Source organism: Podarcis vaucheri (genome assembly GCF_965113315.1).
Source record: "Podarcis vaucheri genome assembly, chromosome: 13".
NCBI lineage: Eukaryota > Metazoa > Chordata > Lepidosauria > Squamata > Lacertidae > Podarcis > Podarcis vaucheri.
Window position 1 is genome coordinate 50,641,004 of NC_138751.1, and position 17,748 is coordinate 50,658,751.

General features: G+C 44.4%; 1 long non-coding RNA gene across 1 annotated transcript; it reads right to left on the minus strand.

The window, feature by feature from the left end:
* Window positions 1-269: 269 nt before the first annotated feature.
* LOC309516417 lies at window positions 270-9,547 on the minus strand. The gene is made up of 4 exons (XR_014212897.1): window positions 9,444-9,547; window positions 5,735-5,920; window positions 4,982-5,212; window positions 270-800 (listed from the first exon to the last, which is right to left on the minus strand). It is a non-coding gene; the product is annotated as an uncharacterized lncRNA (long non-coding RNA).
* Window positions 9,548-17,748: the final 8,201 nt, after the last annotated feature.

The following is a 17,748-nucleotide window of genomic DNA, read 5'->3' on the forward strand; positions in this document are numbered from 1 at the left end:
GATTGCAGAAAGCCCCACCTGCGTTGTGGGCCCTTGCTTGCCTCAGTCTCCCAGAGCGTACCTCCCACTGCTCCCTATGCCTCAGAGCCCGCCTAGTTTGTGGAGACGGGGAGCCTCTCTCTGGCTCTGATGAGCGGTCTTGCTCTTCTGGTCCCTCGCACTGATCCCCATCCCCTCGCTGTCCTCTGTCATCCTGTGAGTGCTTTCTGCCACCCCAGCCTCTCCTTTCCCATCCCCAGTTTACCCCAGTAGGTCCCAGTTGCGGCTACACCCCTTGTTGGATTCCCCTTCCTCCTCCCCATTGTCCTGCCAGTTTGTGACAGCACCCCTGCCTCCACCAGATGCTCACCTCTGAAAGTGCCTGACACCCACATTCCATTGCCATTAAGCATGTTCAGTACCCACTGGTACAAAGTTATGCACCAAAGAAAATCCCCTGTGTTGAAAAACAGAACACTCTGAACAACAACAAGCAACACGGCGGCTAATAATATACTGACAATATATTTTTATAACACTGTACTGTTTCAAAATTCATAAACAGAAGACATATAATATGTGCATGGAGTCACAAACTAATAAGAATCGAATAAATGTTCCATGAACAGGAATGGTAGGAGTGGTAAGTCACTGTCAAAGATCACTGAAATGGAGGCAGAATGCCTTTCCACAGTCAATATCCTACAAACGTGAGATGATGGGTGCTCCAAACATCGCAATAGGGTGCTCTGAGCACAGCAGCAGCAGACAGTACCCTTCTTCCAGGATAATGAACTGTTTCAATGATAGATCTTCATCAGCTAGCAATAATATGAAATGAAAACCATTACATTCAAATACAGTCCAGTGAAAGAAATGACAGGCCTGCATGTTAACCAACCAATAATAAATACATACCAAATTAACAGACCTCAAAGGTACATCAAAAGTTCATGGATCAGCTATCACTAAAAAGTGGAGTACGCTGGTGCTGTTGGCAAAATCCTAGTGGAATAATAAAGGCTCTCAACAGGTGCAATGAATCACATAGAATTACAGGAAATGTAAAGGTACAGTCTCCGAAATATAGCAAAGAATAGGCATAGGCAAACTCCAGCCCTCCAGATGTTTTGAGACTACAGTTCCCATCATCCCTGACCACTGTTCCTGTTAGCTAGGGATGGTGGGAATTGTAGTTCCAAAACATATGGAGGGCTGGAGCTTGCCTATGCCTGGCAAAGAACATACAAACAGTAGCCATCTGGACAGAAAACTTAAACAAAACAATTAAAATCTAATTCAGTATTTAGACCCCAGGGGTGCAGAGGTTTAAACAGATAAATCAGTCTGGTTTCTTGTTGGTGCAGTAATTTGACATAATCTCTCCTCATCCCAACTTTTTTCTGATTAACCCATAAGACTGTGTAGAGTAGATCTATATCTGCATGATGGTGTTCTACAACGTGCTCAACTAGAGGTGTCTCCATCCTTACCATCTGCTTCTTATTCAATATTTACAGAGAGAGGCTTGGGAATGCAGCCTGTTGGAATAATGGCGTTGTCCTGAGTAAATCTCCACCCCCCTTCTCTCCCACTTCCTCATTCGCCAATACCACCACCACCTCTACGGTTGCCACTTAAGGCTATCTGTCTCTAAGCTCTTTGCTCTCCTACTTTTAAGGCTTGCCGGGTTCTGGGAGATGGGGGGTCTGGAATGCTTTCTAGTGATAATGTGTCAGCCAGCTGCTCTGGCTCTGCCTCCTCCTCTCCCATTATTTCCCAGCTTTCCCCCTCATCATCCTCTGAGCTATGACCTGCCTTAAACCCCTGTTGTGATTCTGAACTGTCTTCTTCTTCCCTGGATGGCTCAGGCTGGGTTGTTGTTGTTGTTGTTGTTATTATTATTATTATTATTATTATTATTATTATTATTATTATTATTTGTTTATACCCCACCCATCTGGCTGGGTTTCCCCAGCCACTCTGGGCAGCTTCCAGCAGAATATTAAAATACAATGATTCATCAAATATTATAAGCTTCCCTAAGGAGGGATGCGGGTGGCACTGTGGGTTATACCACAGAGCCTAGTACTTGCTGATCAGAAGGTCGGTGGTTCAAATCCCCCCGACGGGGTGCGCTCCCGCTGCTCGGTCCCAGCTTCTGCCAACCTAGCAGTTCGAAAGCACGTCAAAGTGCAATTAGATAAATAGGTACTGCTCTGGCGGGAAGGTAAACGGCGTTTCAGTGCGCTGCTCTGGTTCGCTGCCTTCAAATGTCTTCTAAAAGTCTGATAGTTGTTTATGTCTTTGACATCTGATGGGAGGGCATTCCACAGGGTGGGTGCCACTACCGAGAAGGCCCTCTGTCTGGTTCCCTGTAGCTTCGCTTCTCACAGAGGGAACTGCCATAAGGCCCTTGGCGCTGGACCTCAGTGTCTGGGCAGAATGATGGGGGTGGAGATGCTCCTTCAGGATAGGCGGTCTCCGCTATTTCTCCTCTGCCCAGTCCCTGACAACTGGGTCCTTTCCAAGGTTGCTAAACTCTTTTGCCCATCTGCAAACCTTGGGGTTTTGCTGAGCATGCTGATACCTCCTCCTTGTTCCTCAAAGATGCTGCTTTGGCTGCAGACTTGTTGACACTCACCAGTAGATTTCGTTCTCAGGGAAGTGATCGGTTCAAGAACCCAGGTATGGCAACAAATCTGCCTTCCCAACTGCCATGATATTATTAGGAAGGCAAATACTGTGCAGTGCTGTCGGCTATTATTTTCTCAGATGCGCATCTGTATCGTATCTGTATCCAACCTGTGCTGGGTACTGGATGTTTAGCTCAGTGTTTCCCAAACGTTTTTGGGCAACGGCACACCTGTTTACTGAAAAAAAATCTCGCGGCACACCACCATTAAAGCCCCGCCCCGTGACGTCAGCGCGCAGCGTCACGCCGGGAGGGACGCACAAAAGTGAAAGTTTTTTCCCTCCCCCTTGCCGGGGAACCTCCAAGCTTTGGGCAGGCAGGCAGGCAGAGCTGGGAAGGGGGTTTCCAGGGGACACGGCAGCTCCTCGAAAGGCTTCTCTCAGCTGCGCTCAATCCTCCTCGGAGAGGTTCCCCTCCGGTCCCATGCCTTCGTTTGGGGCATCGCTCCGGCTGCTCCCTCTCCCGCCGCGCAGGAGCGATGCCTCTCTCTGGCTCTCCCTCCGCACAGGCTGAGGGAGGGAGGGAGGTGCGCGTGTGACCCGTCTCTGCTGGGAGACCAAACCCAGCGAGGCAGAGTCGCGCAGAGGCGCCCAGGCAGCGCTGCCGGCTGCGAGGAGGAGCGCCAGGCAGCAGCAGGAGGCGTGGCCTCTCCTCGCCGCCGCCGCCCCGCCTCTCGCCGCCCGACTCGCCCGCCTCCCTCCAGGCATCTCGCGGCACACGAGGCAACATCTCACGGCACACTCGTGTGCCGCGGAACACCGGTTGGGAAACACTGGTTTAGCTTCCAATCTAGAACTGGAATCATGCTCACAGCTGTTAACGGCTGAAATGTTTACTTCTATGCATAGTACCCTGTTGCATATTAAAGATTCTTGACCCAGCAATTTATCTGCATGCAAGTCCTGTTTCTGCTTGACGCTTCACATGTTGCTAATGTGATCACTTTCTACCTTTGAGTAATGTGGCAATTCTCTACTCATGTACCACTCTCAGTTTATTGTGTGTGTGTTTATTTGTTTCTTTCACATGGAAAATTCGATAAATATTTAATTAAAACTAATGAATGCAGTGCTGTAAAACTAGACTAGAAACAGAAGTGCAATCTCAGGGATGCTCATATTTTCTAAATGGGTATTGAAATGATTTATAATTAAGTCAAGAAAACTATAATAAAGTTGGGAGTTATGAAATACGATGCTATCTGAAAATGAAGTACTTACATTAATTCACCAACTGGCAACAGAGAGCTGTAGCAGTAAGTGATATCATGAAAGATTAAAAAAATTGAACTTACCTAAGGAAGAAAAAATAGAAATATTAGATAAAAGTGGCTGTAGCATAAATTATTCTATTCCCAAACCAACCCCCCTATAAGCCATCTGAATTTTTATGATGCAAGTACCGTGAAAGGGCATAATTGGAGCTGAAGGGGTCAAATAATTTGCCAAGTGATTAAACTGTTGCAATTTATTAGAGTTTTAATGCAATATTTCCCTGGGATATATATAAAAAGTTTTATAATGTGTAATATAGCAATTTTATAACTAGTGATCAATACAACCCTAATGGTAATAACCTGTTCTGAAATTTATAATCTCATTTCACATTGTGTTTACATTCCAATGTTGGGAAGATAAAAAAGCTTGAATATCCTTGCTTAGAGAAATGTCTTTAAGAAACCAATGTTTTCTTCATTGGTACTTGTATATTATTTTCGTAATGCATTGGCCTGTGAATTTGGAGGAGGGGAAGTATACAGAGGATCGTTGTCGTGCCTAAGCCCCACTGAAATGAACAGAAGTTGCACAAAATCAGGGCACAGCCCAATGGGGTTTTAGTTGGAAGTACTTATTGTGCTATCACACCAAGAACATTTAAACAATTATGCCTGTGCTAGCAAAAATCTGAAAGTTTTATGGCACACAATCCAAATGTAACTGTTTCCTGAGTAACTATTAATCTGTGCGAGGAAAAAAAGTTCACCCAAATGGTGCCTAATAAAAGCTAGGTGAATCACAGAGAAAGCACAGGCATATGAACCTCATTGGGCCTAGCTCAGACCTGTATAAATTTTAAATCACCCAGACTCACTTCCATAAAGCCACATGCTCAACACGCAAGCCTGGTAGACCTTCATCTTGGTATTGGACGTTAACATCACATACTCCCATCCTCTTTTGGCAAGGCGAGCCATTGCCATAGCTACCTTGCCAATACGTTTGTCCAGCACAGCATCGATGGAGAGGTTGCTGGTTATGGTGGAACCCAGGTAGACAAAAATCTCTACCAACTCATGCATGTGTTCACCTATGCTGATGCATGGAGGGCTGGTGACATCCAGACCCAGGATACTGGTCATTGTCAGACTGTTGTTAAGGCCAAACTCCCTGGAGGATTGGGCAAGACAGTTGATGAGTCTCTGCAGAGCTTCCTCGAAGTGTGTGGTCAAGGCTGTATTATCTGAAAACAACATCCATTGGATGAGGACCTTTCACATTTTTGACTTGGAGTGCCAGGTAGAACAGATGTCCGTTGCTCCTTGAAGGCATAAGAGAACAGCAGAGAGAGAAATATGCCAAAGAGAGTTGAGGTGAGAACATATCAGTCTGTACAGCCACAGCAGGCACCGTAACCTTTGAACAGTTTGACTTCATACCCAAAGGTCTCCCAAGACAGATGGATGGCAACAACAATCAGGTTAAATGCAGCCACCAGAGGTTAAATAAGGCTACAGGCCTAATTCCACTGACCTGGGAGCAAGATCCATTGAATTCAACAGGGCTAAATTTCTAATAGACATGGTTTGGGCTGAACTGTAAATCTGCTTTTGTTGCCTATTTGGGGTCCTAAAAAACTTATGGGTTACAGACTACCTATATGAATGGTGAACCGCACTGTGGTCTCAGAGTGTAACCAGTTGTATAGGCTTGGTCTTGTTATGGATGATACATGGAGAAAAGCAGAGGGAGGAGAATCTTTATAGAAAGATGGTTGCCAGGATCAGATCTGGAAAATATAACAAAACACACACACACACACACACACAGGAGGAATATTCACCATATTGAAACTTTAACTTCTCTTCTTCTCTTGAAAATCCAACATCTCAGCTGAACCTTCCAAATGTATCTTAAATTTTGGAACGTTGCTGTAGGAAAGATTCAGCAGATGCCTAGGGCATTGCAGACACAACACAAATCTTCATCACCACCACACATGCTTTTTTGCTGTATCCCTGGTTAGGATCTGAAGTACAGAATGAAACCATGCATTAGTTTCTCACGGTATGTCTTGTTCCCTGGGATCATGTATGTATATGGAGACATGGAGGCAAGGTAATCTAGAAAGTGTGCCTTTGTGGTGATGACCCTATTTTCTGGAATTCCCTGAACAAAGCAGCTTATCAGATCCATGCTATTGACCTTTTGAGAAGAACAGTTGTTATTTTCTAAAAAGGTAAAAGTCACTAGACCTTCCTGAGTTTTTTTCTGCTAGTTCTGTGCTCTTCCTTTATGATCCTGCTTCACTGCTCTCTTTTTCCCTTTGTGCAATATTGTTGATTTAAGTGTTCTAATTCATAATGCCAACAAAGGTCCATATAGTTAAAGCCATGGTTTTCCCAGTAGTGATGTATGGAAGTGAGAGCTGGACCATAAAGAAGGCTGATTGCCGAAGAATTGATGCTTTTGAATTACGGTGCTGGAGGAGACTCTTGAGAGTCCCATGGACTGCAAGAAGATTAAACCTATCCATTCTGAAGGAAATCAGCCCTGAGTGCTCACTGGAAGGACAGATCCTGAAGCTGAGGCTCCAATACTTTGGCCACCTCATGAGAAGAGAAGACTCCCTGGAAAAGACCCTGATGTTGGGAAAGATGGAGGGCACAAGGAGAAGGGGACGACAGAGGATGAGATGGTTAGATAGTGTTCTTGAAGCTACCAGCATGAGTTTGACCAAACTGCGGGAGGCAGTAGAAGACAGGAGGCAGTGCCTGGGGTTCTGGTCCATGGGGTCACGAAGAGTCGGACACGACTAAATGACTAAACAACAAATCATGCAGGGTGAGTCTTGTAAAAGACGCCCCATGGAACACGTGTACTCTGTATCCACGGGGCCTCTTTTAAAGGACTCACCCTGTATTTTAATATTTTCATTGTTCTGCTCTCAGTTATTGTTGGTTATTGTGTGGACTACTTGGTTAAAAAGCAGCATGTCAATGGCCTGAGTGGGTAGATAAATGAATGAATATATATATATATATATATATATATATATATATATATATATATAGCTTTTCTTCATACAGTTGGATTCGTATGGCGGCACCTCTTTTAGAGATGTAGAAAAGGAATAACATTCTGGGCTGACTTAGATTGCTTGGAGATGGGGCATAATATCATTAGCATCATTATGCATAATAATTTAATCATGCAGTAGTAGGCGTAATTCCATCTGTTTCAACGAGCCACTGAAGAGGCACTTTTTATACTTAGCTAGATTCATGCGGGAGTCTTATGACAAGCTTTCAGTGTGTGATTCAAGTGGGTGTTAAAAAGTCATCCTTATCATCACTGCCTGTTCTGTCACCAAATGATATCTGTCCCAAGACTGAAAAATGGGTGGGGAAAAGGAAACCAGCTTTACTATGTCTGGAAGACTCTTGCAAGACTGAAGACATCTATTATATTGCTTCATGAACCCCACATTAAGAAAACCAAGAAAATAATTATCTAGATTCCTTTCAATCTGGTTTTCGATTTGGATTTAGCTGCTGCAGCTGGTAACTTCAACTAGGAGCTAGGTTGGGAATCTGCATCCTTGTTAACAGCTCTTGTTAACAACAGAGTACCATTCTGGGACACCTTGCTGGGATGGAACTGGTTTTAGTCCTCCCTGCTGGTCTGATCTCAGAAGGTGGTGCTGGGGGACTGCTTCTGAACTGCTTGGTCTGGAAACCAAGCCACATGAAGAACAGTTGAGGGAGCTGAAGCTGAAGCAGGAGAGCAGGATAAGGGAGACACCCAAGATTCTTCACCACCCTGACTCATCTCTGCTTCTTGGTCTCCCTCATCCTGCTCTCCTGTTCCAACTTCTACCTCTGATTCCGGACTTCTCTCTGCCACAGCCTCTCCCAGTTCACTAAGCCCTGGTGCCTCTTCAGCTTCTGACATCTCCTCCTCTCGGTCTGCTCCCTCTTCTCCCTCTGACCACTCATTATTGTCCCACCACCACTCCCTGGGCTCTGAGTCTTCTTCTGTTGGTGCTTCCCCAGTTGGTTCCTTCCACCATTAAAGGTTAAAGGTGGAAGGTGTGTGTCTTATTAGAATTGCTTTTATTATGATGCTGTCAATTACTATGCTGTGTTTTATGTTTGTATCGTTATGCCCTGTAAAACATGCTGTTGATTCTGTATGCCACCCTGAGATCTTTTGATAAAGGGTGGTATTTAAACTGAATAAATCATCATCATAACATAATCCATACAAAGGATCACCAATGTGATTTCAAGCCAGATGGCAGGAAAAAGGGAACTGAATCAAGTGACATCACTTTACCTCAAATAAACTGTGAGCTGCAGAGAGGAGCCAGAAGGGAAGGATGAGCAACCGCTATTCACTCATAGAGTCATAGAATTGTAGATTTGGAATTGATCCCAAGATTCATCTAGTCCAACCCCCTGCAATGCAGGAACTCAAAAACATCCATTACAGGTGGCCATCCAACCTCTGCTTAAAAACCCCCAAGGAAGGAGATCCCACAACCTCCCGAGTGAGACTGTTCCACTGTCAAACAGCTCCTACTGCCAGAAGATTTTCCCTGATGTCCAGTCGGAATCACTTTTCTTGTAACTCTAAAACATTGGTTTGAGTCCTACCCTCCAGGAAGAAACAAGCATGCTCCATGTCACAACCCTTGAGAGATGTGAAGATGGCTATCATATCTCCTCTCAGTCTCCTCTTTTCCAGGTTAAACACACCCAGCTCCTTCAACCGTTCTTCATAAGGCTTGGTTTCTGGACCCTTGATCATCTTAGTTGCCCTCCTCTGCACACGTTCCAGCTTGTCAACATCCTTCCTAAATTGTGGTACCCAGAACTGGACACAATATTCCAGGCGTGATCTGACCAAGGCAGAATAGAGTGGGACTATTACTTCCCTTGATCTGGACACTATACTTCTGTTGATGCAGCCTAGAATAGCATTGGCCTTTTTTTTGCTGCTGCTACATCACACTGTTGACTCACGTTAAGCTTGAAGGTTGCTGCTCCATACTTTTGAAGCCAACAACTATTTCCTCTAGTTGTATGAGGCAGAGCCTGTGCATTTTTAATACCTGTGTTTAAGAGCAATCTTCCCCAAATGAAATCCATGAAGCGATTTGGTATTCCATCCTTTATCTGATAAAATAAAACAGGTAAGTGAGTCATCAGAAGAATGTTTTCAGACTGTAATCTTATGTGTGCTTACTTGGGAGTAAGCGATGGGTGGATTAACTGCTGGTGTGGCAGGAGAAGTAAAATGAAATTCTTCCTTTTTACCTAACTAAGGCTGCTGTTCTATTCTCACTCAACTGGGAGTAAGTCCCATTCAACCTAGTGGAACACAGTTAGACATGCATAGGAATGTGCCATAGGGCTACAATCCTAGGCATCCTCCCTATGAAGCAAGTCCAAGTGGCAATGGCAGGAGTTATTTCTAACTAAATATGCATAGGATAACCAGGAGAGGAAGGGCGAGTATTTGAGGGGAGTGACAAAGAATAAACTTACCTTGGACATTTTCAGCCAAGTTCCACCCAGTGTTTTCGACAACAAGCAGCAGAATAGCAATGAATGTGGTGGGTGAAAAGTGAGAATGTGAAGATCTTCTTATGCCAATTGTGCACATAGAGAAAAATGAGATCTGAATGACTTGTTAGCAAGATAGTGCCCTCATCTGGACACAGCCTGGATCCTGACAGGAAAGTCTCTCTCTCTCTCTCTCTCTCTCTCTCTCTCTCTCTCTCTCTCTCCCCCCTTCCCTCCCTCCCTCCCTCCCTCCCTCCCCAACCCCTCTCTCTTAGTCTTGCCTGGGAGAATTTTTCTTTTTAAACCTCATGGAATCTTAGCTGACAATTTTCTTTCTCTAACTGTCTGTGTGTGATGGCAGCTTCAAAAGTTTGACAACTGCTGTTCAGTTTTTTTCTGAAGTTCCAGCTCTTTCATTCTAATTATCTTCCCTCTGAGCCACTGAAAAACAAGCAAACCCAAACCCAACATTCAGAACCCCTGCTGAGAAACAGAACAGCCTTTCTCGATGCTAGAAATATCTTAAATCATATTTATTTTTCTGAAAGTTTACAGTAATGAAACAATGCAAACCGCTTTTTTACCTTGCTTTCCCCTGAGATATTTTCTGAAGCTCTCGGGTAAACGCAGTCTGATTTGTATGATAATATTACCTTCCAGTTTTCCTGTGCTTCCCTCCCCCCTCTTCCTCCTTCAGATATGACTTTGGGGTATTTCAATCCTTGCCTCCGCATTTTGAATCCAAATGAAAATTTATATATAAGGAGGGAGACCAATGTCTGAACAGTTTCAGGGTGGCAATAAATATTTTACGAAATGTATCAGTATGGTGGAATGACTGGGCTTTAGATTTAAACCAGAGAATTCAAGTCACTTCTCAAAGCTATTTCCCATATTATGTGGCAGCAAACCCAGGTTTATTACTTGACTTTTAGAGACTCAAGAAAGAACTGCAACCAATCCTGAATCTTTACTGCAGGCCCAGGGCCCAAATGTGGCCCTCCAGGAGTCTCTATGTGGCCCTCTCTCCCCTGGCCACACACCCTCTCTGCAAGCCGTGTTGGGAATCCTAGGTGAGATACCCAAACAGCGGAAGTTGTTCCGAGTACTAGTCAAGCACATGGAAACAGTGATAGGTTCAGATAGTTTATTGCTGCAGAAAATAAGGCTCCTTCAAGCCGTTCTGGGCATAGATACAGTATATACAGATTGTAGAGTTTTGCAGATACTTTGTACATTCATCTATATGCCTCTGTATCTCCACTGCTTTAAATTTTGGAAATTTAGGATGTAACACTTGACAACGAACACCAACAGACTGAGGACTCACTAACTAATTGAGCTGGCATACATTAATCACATATATCGTTGGGGCACTGGGCTACTTTACCATAGGAACTGGTTTAGCTGAACTTGTACCTGCGATTAGCTCTTCCATGGGTGGTTTAGGCTCATAAAGGAAATTAACCACTTCCCATGTCCAGTTACTCCAACAAGCCATGCCTCTTATGCTCTGAGTGTTTTTTGTCTGCCTGGAATGTGCTCTTAAACTCTTATTAATGTCACTTGCTTTCTTAGATGGAAGATAGAGATAGGGTTGTGTGAGCATGCAGAGAAACTACCCGACTGTACAGAGGTACAGGTAGAGGGCTGAAAAGAGTTGACCCCATTCATACATTACATTTCTACATTTTGAAAGATACCCTGAGGAGGAGGAGGCGGAGGAGGAGGAGGAGGAGGAGGAGGAGGAGGAGGAGGAAGAGGAAGAATCATAGAATCATAGAATCATAGAAACATAGAATTGGAAGACACCACAAGGGCCATCGAGTCCAACCCCCTGCCAAGCAAGAAACACCATCAGAGCACTCCTGACATGTGGTTGTCAAACCTCTGCTTAAAGACCTCCAAAGTAGGAGACTCCACCACACTCCTTGGCAGCAAATTCCACTGTCAGACAGCTCTTACTGTCAGGAAGTTCTTCCTAATGTTTAGGTGGAATCTTCTTTCTTGTAGTTTGGATCCATTGCTCCGTGTCCGCTTCTCTGGAGCAGCAGAAAACAACCTTTCTCCCTCCTCTATGTGACATCCTTTTATATATTTGAACATGGCTATCATATCACCCCTTAACCTCCTCTTCTCCAGGCTAAACATGCCCAGCTCCCTTAGCCGTTCCTCATAAGGCATTGTTTCCAGGCCTTTGACCATTTTGGTTGCCCTCCTCTGGACACATTCCAGTTTGTCAGTGTCCTTCTTGAATTGTGGTGCCCAGAACCGGACACAGTACTCCAGGTGAGGTCTGACCAGAGCAGAATACAGTGGCACTATTAATTCCCTTGATCTAGATGCTATACTCCTATTGATGCAGCCCAGAATTGCATTGGCTTTTTTAGCTGCCGCATCACACTGTTGGCTCATGTCAAGGAGGAGTTGACTTGCTCGGTAATTTTGAGGGAGCGGCAAAATGAGGAATGCTTCCTTGTTGCTACTAAATGTAGTTACTAAACACTTGCTCTTTTCCATTGCAACACAAAGGACAATGTCTGTCACCACTGGATGCCTGATTGAACATTGCTGCATGAATTGTGCACACCAGTGAGAGGGAGGAGCTCTCAGGAAATTTAGGAAAGTAATTTCTGAAAACAAAGGTTACAGTGGAAGAATGGTTGCTCAACAACGGTGCATCTGGCATTATGTACACATTAGGAACCAGCTTCCATTATGATTTACTATTGCACTCAGTTATTAGTTTCAATGGTCTCCAATTGTCAAAGAGGGCAATTTTCAAGCAGGAATGGGATGGAGGGGATTTTTGAGATTTTAATACAGGAAATGAGCATGCTTCTCCACTCCATTAGAAGCACGGAGCATTTCAAAATGTACAATATTGCTTTTATTTAATTAAAATAAGTTGCTATGGATAGCTTTTATCGCTCAGTGGCTTTCCCCTCCCTTTCTGTTGATACACTCTGTCCCTGCAGCTTAAAATAGAATGCTCTTCAAGATATTCCATGCCTTAACTGACTCCCAGAATTATATAGATACACACTCTCCCATTCTCAGTCTTCAGGCATTGTTAAAAGAATAAAATATTTAGGACTCAGTGTTGAGAATTTGGGAGTGTTTATGCAAACCAGCCTCAGCCACCACCATCCAACTTGAAATATTAACACTGGACTAAATAGCAAGGTTGTGGTGTGCTGATCTCTTAGCCTCAGCCTGCCTTCCAAATTCCACATTATGTATATAAGAGCACTGGTCCACACTGAAGGGTTGTGGTAAACCACTCCTAGTCTCAGTCCAATCCCAACTTGGATGCATATTAACACCAAACCACATTGCAGAGCTGTAGCAACTAATTCCCTCTCAGCCACAAGCTTCCTCCAAACTGCAATATGGGAATTGCATCCTGAATTGGCACTGGAATTTACAAAAGGACTATTCCCCCCCCCAAAGGTTTGAAATGCACAAAAAATTAAAAGTTCCACACTACTCAGTTAGAAACAGCAGGAACTCTCTGCACTTCAATCTTATTTGATGTTCTGCAGCCATCCTCACTGTGAATAGAACACAAAGAATATAATACGAAGAACCATTCAGGGTGGTGTGGTGGTGAAAATGGGTAGCATGAGACTTTGTGTAACAGAGGCAGATTTCACCACACGCATGGACACTGTTAGAATTCCTGCTCCATGATTGCAGTCATAGGATTGTTGTCTATCACATGACGGTATATGTTTTGACTCCACGCAGTGGGAAGTGACGGAGACAGGATGTTTGTGTTACTGTGTTCCGTGAAGTGGGCCTATTGTCCTTTGTTCTTTTTCTCTTTGCTGACTGATGCTAGAGAGAGAGGGAGCCATGTTGCAGTGCTCCGTGTGTGTTTATATGTAAATAAAGTAGATTAGCCAAAATGCTGAGTTGCTGAGGTCTGTTACGCATGATGCGCAAACTCTGTGGATCCCTAAGTGTGCCGGTGTTGGCTGGCATTGGTCGCTGTGCTGTTCAGGCTGAAGAAAGCTTATGAAGCTCCTGAACGATTGACCAGGAGGGAGAGAACATGCCAGTCGGGCATGTGTCTCTGCCAGGGTCCTACTCGAGTGTAGGATGAGCTCCTGACACATGGCACAACATATCCCATTTTAAAGGAATAACACATGAAGTGACCTAAAATGGAGTTAATCTTGGCGAGAGGAGGTGGGGTCATTTGTAGGGGGGATTAAAATGTGAAATACCCCTCCCAGACTTGAAGGCCTGAAGAAGCCCAGTTTAACTTTTACCACTTGATCTTGCTGATTGTATAAATGGGCCTCTTTTTTCTTCTTCTTGTGACAACCTCTCTGAGGGGAAAAAGAATGTGATTGGCCTCAAATTTAGAAGGTCCCATGGATCCCATTTAGATTTCAATTACTCGTAAGTACTTAATGTCAATTAGTTTATAATTTTATGTTGAAGAGTCTCTGCTGTAGTCCTTCAGAGAAATTAAATGTGATTCACAAGTGCTGAGTTGCACAGAAAGAATTATGTTGAAAACCTAGGGAAGAAAAAATCTACGCGGTGATATATCCTATTTTCATTCCAGATTATGTGATCTAGAATAACAGGCTTGGGTTGCATATTTGAAGATTTAATTTCCCTCACTTATTGTTATTATCAAGCTGTCTACAGTAAGAAATTCAGTTGTATATATCAATATACATCAATCCTCAGACCAATCCTCAGACTCCTGTAAATCAAAAGTGTCTCTTTAAGAAGCAATGCCAGGGCCAGAAAGGTCCAGAACAAAGACTTCACACTTCTCATAACCTTCATTCACTGTCTAAGACATAAAACTTGCTCCTGAGTGTTCTGAAGTTACCTTCTCTTCCACTTTGCAGTTGGTTAGGCTAATCTTTCTACTTCAGGGTTGGAGGGGAGGCAACTTGTTTTGATTTATAATGGAACCCACCTTTGGAAATGTGGTCTGGGTCTCTGATTTCCCTGCTGCCGCCTTCTCCCCTCCTCAAAGGGACTCTCACTCGCTGGATCACCACCTTGTCGTGGTGAGTGGGCTTGCACGTTCCTATGACCCTTGTGAGCAAAGCTGTTGGGAATCTTGTACTCCCAGCAGAGTCACCCAAGGCGGTAAGGTCAAGGGGAAGGAGCTAGACAAAGAATGATCCAAGAAGTCCTCAACGGCAGAACAGGTGGATGATAATAAGCGGTATGTTACAACGGCTGTGAAGGTCCATAAATAGTAACACCCTAGAGGTCCCGGGCCCTAAGGAAGTCAGATTAGCCTCAACTAGAGCCACGGCCTTTTCAACACTGGCGTCCTGGTGGAACGCTCTGTCTCATGAGACCAGGGCCCTGCAGGATCTGATTTCTTTCCACAGGGCCTGTAAGACAGAGTTGTTCCACCTGGCCTTTGACTTGGAATCAACTTGATCCCCTCCCCTCCCCCTCCCTCTCTTTCCTTTTTCCTTTCTCTTTCTGTGATGGAACTCCTATTTGGGGACTTCCCTGGCTTTTTTTCTGGCCCATGTAGGACCAGTCTGGATAGTTGGCCTTGGTGAAGACTTGACGTTTTCAGTCCCCAAAAAGTTTTGGATTTGAGTTCCTACTGAAATGAGGCTGCATTTTAATGTTTTAATGTTGTATTTTAATCTTGCTTTTAAGTTGTATTTCAATCAATTGTTTTTATACCTGGTGTCAGCCACCCTGAGCCCGGTCTTGGCTGGGGAGGGTGGGGTATAAAGAAGAAGAAGAAGAAGAAGAAGAAGAAGAAGAAGAAGAAGAAGAAGAAGAAGAAGAAGAAGGCTGCAGCAGATAAGAATCTACTGGTCGTCCTGATTACTCATGCCATTGGAACAGAGCCCTACTGCGAAGTCTGTGCATTGTTCAGAGTGCACTGATCTACACACACAAAACAAATTCACGCACAGGCACCTTCCCAAAAACCATCCCAAACCCAACCCCCAAAAGTCCCATGGCGATCGACAAATGGTAACAGGGGCAGGATTGTGAAATCTGCAAGCTCCTAGTCATGAACCAGCACATGGGCAGTGGGTACAAATTCGGTCGTTCTGACTTAAGGAATGAGGCAGTTGAGCAGCTCAGCAGCTGTATCCATGACTGAGCAGCCCTTTTTAGGATCCACTCTGCTCACCCAAAAAGGGGAGGTGCTAGAAAAGGTGCCCTAAACATAGTCTGCCTCCCTTTTTCCCTCGTAGGGACTGTGTATGATGTCTCTGATAAATTAAAAGATCAATTCACTGATGGTTCACTGTGTACAGCCTGCAAGGGAGGGGTAGTCTTTGCTACTACTCATAATGTTCATTTCAACATTTGCTGCTTGGGTTTTTTTGTTTGTCCCCAGTAGGGGGGTCGCAGCGCTTTCTTCGCAGGTGCTTTAGCTACACTGAGGTCTCTTTATGGGACATGGAAGGAGAGGGTAAGAGTGGGTTCCTTGGTTTTCCTGTTTGTTTGTTTTTAGTTGGGCATGGGAGTAAGGCAAGGGGACAAGGGAGGGGTTGTAATTGTTTCTTCTGCATTGAATGTACTAGGATGAATGGGTGCAGACTTTTATCAACGATTGTGTATATTGAGGGAAATGATTTGTGTTGGCAGTGTATAGAGAGCCTTAGTAAAGATGGAATTTGGAAAGCTAAATAGCTTGAAGCTTATATGGGAAACAGATTGCAAGAAGATATTGTGGAGGATAAATGGGAAAGGGTCTGGAGGGGAAAGATATTTAAATCAATATCAGCCAGAACAAGGGAACTTGCATTAAAAATAAATTACAGGTGGCATTATACACCTGTCTCCAGTAGTTGGAGAGGATGTGGAAATAGAGGAACGCATTTTCATTTGTGGTGGGAGTGCCGTTGGGCAGACATTATGCCCCAATATTTTTAGGAAACTGAATTGTCAGGAAACAGACACTGAGAAATGGTGGAATAACATCTAGAGCAGGCTTCCTCAACCTCAGCCCTCCAGATGTTTTTGGCCTACAACTCCCATGATCCCTAGCTAGCAGCACCAGTGGTCAGGGATGATGGGAATTGTAGTCTTAAAACATCTGGAGGGCCGAGGTTGAGGAAGCCTGGTCTAGAGTGCAGCTATATGGGGAAACCTTACACATAGGTGTGTGCAGTGAAATTCTTCATAGGGGAACAGTTAGGGCCAGAGACACCAGCTTGTGAGCCTCTTTGGGGAGGGGGACGTTGCTAATGTGATGCTAATGTTATGTTATGATGTTCCGCTGCAGGAAAGGCACAGCCAAGAGGAAGAAAAAGGAGGGCCAAGGTGAACAAGACCCCACAGAAAGCAATCAGGAGACAGGGCACAGCCAGCAGCTCACAATGTGCAGGAACATCACCCAGTACTGCTGTGAACGCAAGGGGTTGTAGTCGGTGGGCTTTATAAGACCTGGAAACCTCATGAATCTTTGCACCTGGAAGAAAGCACACCTCCTGGGGCGTCGTGTTACTTTTGCACACTGCTGCCTCTGTCCCCCTCATAGGGAATCACTTACCACCAGGAAGCATCTCTTCCTCCTCTGTGGAGTGGCAGGAATCATTTTAGACCAGGGATGTCCAACAGGTTGATCGCGATCTACCGGTCAATCACGGGGCATCCCTGGTCAATCCTGGTCAATTGCATGATCCTGATCGATCACCCAAGGGAAATAAAAATACAGTGGGTAGATCACTGCCAGATTTTTTTTAGTGGGAGTAGATTGCAGTCAGTGCTGGATTTATGTATAAGGTAAGCAAGCTATAGTTTAGGGGCCCCAAAAAATTTAAAGAGGAAAAAACTGGATGCACATTTTCAAAATATAAGATAAAAACAAATAAAATAAAACCAACATACAGCAACAGTGTTTTGTGTTGTGTAGGCTCCTATGGTGTAAATAATGGGCCCCACCTGCTAGCCTGTTCCCTAAAATATCACTGGTTTGCTCATTTCTCTATATAGAGTGCCTACATTCTGTATGTGCAAATGGCTTTAGATACCTATTAGGTCCAAAAAACAGTGACAATTTGTTGTTGACAAAGGACAGCTGTGAGGAGATTTCACCCCTCCCATACCCAAGAATCTCCTCATCATCTCCTGATGGTCTCTGCTGACTCTCTAGAGAGTAGGAGGCGTGTCCTGCCTATCTACTTATTCTGCCCAGCAACATCTGTGTGTGTGAGAGAGAGAGACTCAGTCAGTCAGTGTATCGGAGAAAGTGAGAGTGTTGGAGATCCTAGAGATAAGATTGCTGCTAAGAGCAGCTGCAGACACTCAATGTAGCATTGATTTA